The 9,947-nt window shown below is 38.9% G+C and overlaps 1 pseudogene; it reads left to right on the top strand.

The window, feature by feature from the left end:
- The first annotated feature begins 5,728 nt into the window (after positions 1-5,728).
- Positions 5,729-5,844, top strand: LOC137089117 (5S ribosomal RNA; annotated as a pseudogene).
- The last annotated feature ends 4,103 nt before the right edge of the window (positions 5,845-9,947 follow it).

The following is a 9,947-nucleotide window of genomic DNA, read 5'->3' as shown; positions in this document are numbered from 1 at the left end:
GACATTAGCCCTTACAAATAATCTTGTGTCGATCTGACAGCTGATCTTTGGTCTCATGAATCTATAATGTGAGGGCAAAGAGAAGTTTCATAACTATTTTAATGTTGAAGCCTACTAACGCTGACTTTCTTTCACTGAATGTTTTGCGTCATTTATTATAAAGCTCCTTATACCTTTTACTTTTATAATGGCTATTATTGATTACACATAAACTGGTATTTAACAAAAAGAGACTGGTTTGTGTTTTATATTTTGTTTGTTATAAATCTACATGCAGTGAAGATAATCAAGATGTGCGTTGCCTGAACCACATTTGTGTGACTATTAATTTTTTTTAAAAAATTATGAAAATAAAAAGAGGCAGAGCGGTGTTTTATAGATTTTTACATGTAGCAACAGAAACACTTTTCATTCAATACGTCCCGTACTGCTTTAATATGGAAGCTCGTTTCTGCCACATAATTGTGAGGTAAAACGTATCAATTTCTTCTTTTCTCAGAACCGTGAGATATAAACTTAAAATTGTAAACTATAAAGTCAGTGTTTCTATCAGTTTTAATATAATTTTATTTGAAGTAACTTTAATTATTTTTGATGACTTTTGCCAATGTGATTATACTTAAATAAATTCATAATAAATTCCCAATAAATTAGGAACTGAAGTTGACGTTGTTCTAGCTGTTTTGAACTTGAAACTGTGCTGCATTATATTTATTATTGGTAATTTGGCGTGCAGTTTTTATACTCCACGTTATGCCCGACCTGCTTTATAAAGGAAGGTCTACACACTCGAACATTTCTGGACTGTACGTACTAGAATAAAGCAGAATAAAACTATTTGGGCTAAATACAAATATTGTTTCAACTTGACAAATATGACAAAATAACATTTAGATTTAGGTTAACATTTAAATAACATTTACATTAAGATGCCGTTTATAGGGAGTTATGTATTCGCTAATACATGTTAGAACTCGCAGCAGTTTTGAAAGGTTTATATAAGTTTGATGTGCTCTGAATGACTTTGTGGAAGGATTATACTCTAGTTTTTAGTTCCACCTGAATGAATGAATGTTTTCGGTGGGTCCTGATTAAACAGTTCTGGAATTATCGGGTACTGTACCCTATTACAATATTAGACTGATTTTACATTTGCCTTTAAATTAATAATTTAATTTATTTCCGTATTGCAAATTATGCTTGCAAATTAGGTCTTTGAACTCCGTGTCTGTCATTTGGATGTGTGGAGAACACTTTATCTTTAATAAACTTTGAATCCTGGTGTTAATTTCCATACTATACACTGGTTTCTCTTCTGAGTTTCCAACAGTACTTCTAGGAAAATGTGATGGGCCATGCAGAATTCAAAGCCAGACCCTTTAATGTGTATTAGGCAGGCGTTTTCCCTCATGTTCCTCAGTTATTCACGGCATGTGGGACTGGTGTATTTACTGTTCAAGGTGTCGTTTATAGCTCATTAAAGTGACATGTCATAAAGTCTTAAACTAATTAAAATTTGACCGATGCTATTGGATAATGCATATGATATGCAGTAGACAGTGCTAGGCTTTATTTTATATTGAGTTCCTGTAGCTCAGAAAGTAAAGGATGACAATACCAAGGTCATGAGTTTGACTCCCAGGGAAGGTAATGTATGGTATAACGTAAAGGCAATCCAGAATTTTGATGTGCATCCTTTCATCCATCTTTCATCCATCTATTCACCTATATATACATGTTAGTTATTGCAGGTGCATATCAACACGTAATCATATGCGCATATTTTTTTATATTTTAACTGTTTATCTGCCGATTCCGATGTCGTGCCGATAATATCGTGCATCCCTAATATACATTATAAGATCTCCACAAACAGCATGACCAGCTTCATGCATTACTAACCAGACTGACTTTATTTCTGTCACACGTCTACAGAAGCTCTTATTGAGAATTAACCGAGGTTTAGATGTTCATGATTTATTGAAAATAATAGTTTTGTTAAAAAGTCACCATTATGGAGATCAGTGTTTCCTTTAGTTGGGTAGTTTGACAACATTAGTTTTCTGTCTCTGGTTGCTGTAACTTTATTATGGCAAGAAAAGAAGGAGAACATATGATTAGGTGATATAGTTCAATAAAAATCTCTAATCTGTTGCAAAAAATATTGTTGGTGAATATAAACTATTAATAAAAAACAACCACTTTAGGTAAGTGATGCGATGGATTTTGAAGTGAATTATTCTACACCATGAAGCTGAAAACTATACCAACAGATCATCTTTGTTTCTGGCTTCTTTCACAACATATTATGTGTTTTGGTCAACACCGTTGAGCTGTTACGAAGACCACAGACTCACATAAAAAGCAGAGAGTCAAACTGCCCAACTAAAGCAGACACTGATCTCCATAATGGTGAGCAAACATTTCTAATAAAACATCTAAACCTCTGTTCATCTTCAATAAGAGCTTTGGTAGATGTCTGACCGAAATAAAGTCAGTCTGGTTAGTAATAAGTGAAGCTGGTAATGAGTGTACGGCCATGCATTTCACCTGGTTTAACAAGTTTGTTCTCGAAATACAACACATTTATTCTCTACATTTCATTTTGCCCCTTTTCTCTAAATTTAACAAGTTTAATATTGCATTATAATGACTTTAACCTCAAGATGTGTATTTTTATTTTGTATTGCTTGGTCCTAATCCTCTCCAGTAAAATCCGTCCCTGGATGCATTTTATTTATAATTATAATTATTATTGTTTTCTATTTTACTTCACAGATTTTCTAATATGAAATGAAAAGTTCAAAATTTGTGTAAACCTATAACAGAGCGACATGCTTGCTTTCTCTTTCTCTCATTCTCTCTCTCCCTCTCTTTATCTTGTCTGATGGCAATTTTATCTACAGCAGTAAGAAGAATCTGACAATAACATTTTTTGGCCCATCATCCTAATGGTCAATAAACTGAAAGGTCAGTCATTTCAGGCCCAGATATTGCTCACGACGGTGGAGAGAATGGTCTGAATGCGAGGGTGAGAGATCGCAATATGAAGCTTTACAGAGTCCCGTCAAGCGCTATAAGCTTTGATGGCTGGAAATTTGGGGACAAAACATTTCATCCATTTACTGCAAGGCCCTCTCTTTCACACTCTGGAGCGGTGTAAAGGTCAGCTGTAGAGTGACTTTATAATAGTGTGCTGATATCCTGCACAACAAACACGTGGACCTTTCCCGTCGCATATGCTAGTCCTGATAATGCTAGCATACATTAGCACTGGGAGATCAAATGTTTTGATTGGGAGGTGTTTGTTTGTGCTGGCAGGTGAATATTCACCATGTTGTACAAAAACAAAATGCTAAACAATGTACGTATGGGATAAACAGTCATGATGCTTTCAGGACATCATATTTAAATATGATAATAAACATAACAACAATGTATTATGATGCCCTTCACACCTCTAGTGTTTTCATGTTCAGACACACACACACACACACACACACACACACACACACACACACACACACACACACACACACACACACACACACACACACACACAGCCTTCAAACCACCATCTCTGTCTTATTTGAATCATCTTCTCAAGCAACCAATAAGACATAAAATCTTTATAGATACACCCTAGCAACCAGTTACAGAACCCTAGCAACCACCCTACATACCAAGCATAACAAGCAGCCTTTGGCGTATCAGCATTGGCAGGTGCCAAACCACTACCTAACAACCAAACAGAGTCCTTAGCAACTGTTTATCAAGACCTATAACTCGTGTTAAGAACTTTATAAAAACTCCAAAATATCCATCTGTGACAATTACCAACTGCTTACCAAGACCATAGCAACTGCCTAGCAATGCCTTATCAACCACCCAGAACCGCCTAGCAACCACCCAGAACACCCTAGAAACTGCGTAGCAACACCTTATCAACCAACCAACCAAAACACCCTATCAAACTTCTAGCAACCACCCAGAATACCATAGCAACTGACAAGGAATGCCTTAGCAACCCCCGAGAACACTCTAGCAACTGCTTAACAATGCCTTATCAATAGATAGATAGATAGAAAGTTTATTGTCATTACAAATTTACAAGTACACAGCAACGAAATATCGTTTGGAGAAAGCCTCCGGGCTGCAGCTAATTACAGCGCTGCCACACGCTCTCCGAAGAAAATAAAAATGCAGATTTTGCAAAGCATAGCATACATACATACAAGAAACACAGCATAACATAACACAGCACACGTGGTCACGTGATGGGATTTTTTTGTTTGGATTGGGTAAGGGAACGAGGGAGGGAAGGAGGCAGACGGATGGAGGGGGGGGATGGGATCGGGTGAGTGTATGGTGCGAGTAAGAGTCTGAGCTGCAATCACCCAGAGCTGCCTAGCAACACCTTAACAACCACCCAGAACACCCTATACATCTCCTAGCTATCACAAAGAATACCATAGCAACCGACTAACAATGCCTTAGCAACCCCCCAGAAGACCTTAGCAACCAAGTGTAGAGTTTTGCCACTGCATGCACTACTCACATTTTCTTCAGGAAATGAACATTTTAGTCAAGTCAAGTCACCTTTAATTATATAGCACTTTTACAAGTCGAGTTGTTTCGAAGCAGCTTCACAGTGTTAACAGGAAGATAATGCAACAGAATTTGATTGGGCTGTACAGCCGCTCTGGAGAAAACGGGTAAAGGTTATCCAGCTCAGGTCAATTATCATATAGTGTCAATGCGGGCGGATCGGTAATATAGTTGAATATTTTGAGTCCACAACTGAGCAAGACAAAAGCCAGAGGCGACGGTGGCAAAGAACCAAAACTCCTTCAGGGCCAGAATGGAGAAAACATTGTTTTATAATTTTAGTACTGTATATAATTTGTTTTTGCATGTTTGGATGAGACAGGTTGAGTTTATGGCCAAGTGACCCTGAAATGAACATCGCAGAATAAACAGCAAATCAAGAAACCCAGAGAACACACGGTTCCTGTAGAGATGGAGACATAAATTTGCTGAAATGCAGCAACCAAATTTGTTGTTGTATTTATTTATTTATTTTTGAATAATGATTACACAGTGTTCGCGGCAGTGCTCGTCTGTGGCTGAGAGTGATGAGCGAGATCAGACTAATATACTGATGTACCTGCTGCAGGGCAGACGTGTCTCCATCTGGCTGTCGTGGCAGTAGATTACACTGGATTTTATTCATACATGTCTTTAATACACAGGCCTGGCTGAGCCAGACTACAGCAGTGCTTGAATAAACGAATATCACATTAGAGGCAGAAGGACAGTATTAAGCAAATGTCCAGCGTAACAGTTTAAGTGTCACTTGTGCTTTTCACCTCCCCAGCTCTGACAAAGTCCAATGAAATTCTGTCGTTGTGAGGGAACGAGAAAGGAAAAAAGAAGTACGGAGGGAAAAATAGATCAATATTTAATTTTCTCTGCTGGTGAAATGTTCAGCGTCTAATCAGCAGGGACTGGGAAGATGACACCAGGAATGTCAATTAGATGATCATCTCTCCTCTTCATCAGTCACGTTACCCTGGAGGTCAAACCCAGGGTTCAGAGGTCAAATGTTTGCTAACTATTCAGTTAGATAGGCCATTTAGAGTCAAGGGGATCAGAAGACAAACTAGGGTAACACGTAAAGTCCACTTTAGACATTCTACTAATCTGCAAACATTTAGATTAGCATTACACCAGCAGCCATATCACCCTGCAGCCCAAGACTGGTTTCCCACTGAAGCTAAGCAGGGCTGAGCCTGGTCAGTACCTGGATGGGAGACCAACTGGGAAAACCAGGAGCTGCTGGTAGAGGTGTTAGTGAGGGTCCAAACCCTGTGGTCTGTGTGGGTCCTAACACCCCAGTATAGTGATGGGGACACTGTACTGTCAAAGAGCACCGTCCTTCGGATGAGACGTTAAACCGAGGTCCCGACTCTCTGTGGTCATTAAAAATCCCAGGATGTCCGTCGGTAAAGAGTAGGGGTGTAACCCCGGTGTCCTGGCCAAATTTGCCTATTGGCCCCTGTCCATCATGGCCTCCTAATAATCCCCCTCTCCTGACTGGCTCCATCACTCGATGTCCTCTCCACCAATCAGCTGCTGTGTGGTTCTGAACGCTCAGTTCTGGCCCAATATGGCTGCCGTCGCATCATCCAGGTGGTGCTGCACATTGGTGGTGGTTGAGGAGATTCCCCTTCTATGTAAAGTGCTTTCAGTGCCTAGAAAAGCGCTATATAAATGTAATGAATTATTATTATTTATTATTAGATCTAACTGTCATTAGAGTATTTGTAGACTGTCTGATTGATATTTACTAAAACTTTATTTTGTTGGTCCCCCAACAGACATTCTACTGACTATAAGCAGCAGCGTAGCACCAAATTTTGGGCCCTGGGTATAAACCATCTTGCTGGGCCCCCGTACCATGTATGTGTATGTATAGAAAACTGACTTATAACCCCCCCCCCCCCCCCCCCCCCCCCGCCTCGGGCCCTGGTTACTCGGTAACCTTTATCCCCCCAGTCCGACGCCCCTGACTATAAGTAACTTGGCAAATACATGTCGACTTACTCTACTAAGCCGAACCCTAACACCTCTCCATAACCTTACCAGTCTAATAATACTCTAATGAGAGTTAGTCGACATGTAGTTGCAAAGTTACTAAGAGTTGGTAGAATGTTTAAAGTAGACTATCGAAATAAACTGTACCCCAAATGAGGACTAGCACTTCTGGTTCGTTTGACGTCAGAGTTGGGTTCGCCTAGTTCTCACTCACTGCTCCTTTCTGCTTGACTTCGGTACAAATGAACTCCATGTCCTAACGCTAATCAATCAGACCTCAAAATACCACCGAAAAGAATCAGGAAAAACAAGTTACACCATAAGTTAGTAGACATTAGCTTGTTTAAGCCTGTGATTCATCAAACAAGACCAAGTTTGGTTTATTTCTAAAGCACATTTTAAAAATGGCCACAGGCCAACCAAAGTGCTGTACAACAATAAAAAAAAATGAGTACTCAGAAATTAAACCACAAATAGTTAAGAACAACAAAGAACCAGACAAAACTGCCTACTAAAAGCCAAGGCAAAAAGAGCACTAATGATCAGAGAGACAGGAAATGAGAAGCACACAGGAAGATCGGAGGGGAACAGCGCTCATATTCACGGGCCATTCAACTGCTCTGATTTAAAGCTGATTTAAGTGTTTGGTAGCTGTGGGAAAGGACAAAGAAACAAGTGTACTTTGAGTTTGTGATGATTTATTGCATTTATATACAAGGGGTGGCGAACTCCGGTCCTGGAGAGCCTCAGTAACTCTTCATACTCTGTTGATTCACCTATATCCCTCAGTCTTGGCTGGTTCCTATCCGAGCCAGGGAGATGGAGGGTTTGGGCCCTCTCCTTGGACAGCATGCCAAATAAACTCGAGAACTGACGGAGCTCCAAACTCAAATAACGCTGCTTCAGAAAAAAGGACTTGGCACAAGAAAAAGAGCGAAGCAGTGACTGAAACACGCCTGACAACCTTGCAGTCCTTCCTTTCCTCCACATCACTGAGGGCCAGAATCTCAGGCCTATTTTGGTGGCATAATGAGGCACAGAAGAATATCAGCGTGAACATTTGACTGAGGGCCAGAAATGCCCTTGTCCAACATCCTTAAGGAACCGCCAGATGAACACGTTAGCTGTGATTCATCTGGAATTACTCCCTCTACAATCCTAAACCCAGAGATTGACGCTCATCTCCTACGGGAGCACAACTTAACAATCCCTGTCATTGTCACCGATGAAGAAATGACCTGTGGCTCAGTCTGTTAGCTGTAATTTATTTATCTCTGTGTTTTTATGTCTCTTGTGCTGCTCCTGAGGCTTTCTAGATCATTGATTTAACACAGGCAGTGGTCAGATTATGTCATAGTCCATTTAGCACAAAACCCCCAATCTCAGAACAGAGTTTAAATATAAAGACACAACATGAAATGAAAATGTTATCTTATTAATAATGTTTATTAATGAGGTTTATTTTTCTCCATCATGCCCTGGTGATATTTTTGTTCCTTGCCACGGTCGTCTTTGGCTTGGCTTGCTCAGTTGGGGACACTAAAATTTTGATTATTCAAATAAATATCCAAATAAAATGAATTAATTGGGCCTTATTTAATTCTATAAACTATACTACTGATCTGCCAACATTGTCTCTCTCTGATAAATTAAAATAAGCTGATAACATCACTGTTTCCTCCAGAACGACTGTACAGCCAAATCTAATTCTGCTGCAGTATTGTCCTGTTTAACACTGAAGCTGCTCTGACACAATCGGCGCTGGAGAAGAGCGAGAGAAATAAAGTTGATTTGACTTAATTTTGGTAATAATTAAATATATAATAAAATACAGTAAATTCATAAACCAGTAATTCATGATCCAGCCAAACTCCAGTGGATAAAACCTATTTATTTCCTGCTGATTATGTTTCACTTCAGAAATGTAGATATGGTATAATTTTTGGCTGAATGTTTTGCTGTGTAAATGAAGGACTCCAGTTTTTGCTAAAGAGAAACAGCACTGCAAGTGATGATCCGTGAATATGGCTCTTAAATGATCTATGGATGAAATGTAATGTGTGCCGCGCGCTTCGCCGTCCAGCTCACCGCTCTAAATCAACACAGCCGACATTTACAGGAGAGCACTTGAAATGTCAGTGTTGGTGTTCAGCAGGTGTTTCTGTCTCACTTGAGTCTCCAGGGAACATGCGAGGGATGAGGTAGGAAAAGAAAATACTGCATCTGCAGAAACTGTAAAGGTCCGTGATCATCAAAATGTAAAGTGTACATACATGATTTTACATTGTACTTACATTTTAAAAAAATACTTGCATGTAATAGCGTCTATAATTATTTTTTGTAGTTAAATTATTAATTACACAGTTGGCACTTCCCTTACACCTAACCCTACCCTTAAACTGACCCACACCTGTCCCTAACTCTACCCGTATCCCACCTCAATATTAGCAAAAGTGTTTTGCAATATAATATGAACACAATAAGTACATTGTCCTTACTTTTTGATGTAAGTACATAGTAGTTAAGGCCACCTAATATAAAGTGGGACCTGCTTTATACAGTACATAGTGTCTCAAAGCAGCTTTCCGGTGATAAAAGGAAAAATATGCATTTCAGCTGTTGTTCAGTGTTGAATCAGATCCGTTGTAAATATCATCAATTATTCATTTGTTTATTTAATCTATAAAGCAGATCTGCAAACAGTGATGCTTTTCATGCACTAGACGTGAAGGACTATAAAGGGTTAAGAGATTATATCCCTTAAGAACTGGAGCTAAACCATTTAGTGCTTTGAGTAATCAGCAGGATTTTAAAATGTCTGCGATGTTTAATAGGGAGCCAGTGCAGTGTTGACAGAACTGGACTAATATGATCATACTTCCTGGTTCTAGTAAGAACTCGAGCTGCTGCGTTTTGGACCAGCTGGAGTTTGTTTATTAAGCGAGCAGGGCAACCACCCAGTAGAGCATTACAATAATCTATCTATCTATCTATCTATCTATCTATCTATCTATCTATCTATCTGTCTATCTGTCTATCTATCTATCTATCTATCTATCTATCTATCTATCTATCTATCTATCTATCTATCTATCTATCTATCTATCTATCATGGACCAGCTGGAGTTTGTTTATTAAGCGAGCAGGGCAACCACCCAGTAGAGCATTACAATAATCTATCTATCTATCTATCTATCTATCTATCTATCTATCTATCTATCTATCTATCTATCTATCTATCTATCTATCTATCTATCTATCTATCTATCTATCTATCTATCTATCTATCTATCTATCTATCTATCTATCTATCTATCTATCTATCTATCTATCTATCTATCTATCTATCT

This window comes from Pseudorasbora parva, chromosome 1, assembly GCF_024679245.1.
Source record: "Pseudorasbora parva isolate DD20220531a chromosome 1, ASM2467924v1, whole genome shotgun sequence".
In the NCBI taxonomy this organism is placed as follows: domain Eukaryota; kingdom Metazoa; phylum Chordata; class Actinopteri; order Cypriniformes; family Gobionidae; genus Pseudorasbora; species Pseudorasbora parva.
The sequence above is the reverse complement of the archived record's forward strand: the minus strand, read 5'-3'. Positions and strand labels throughout refer to the sequence as shown.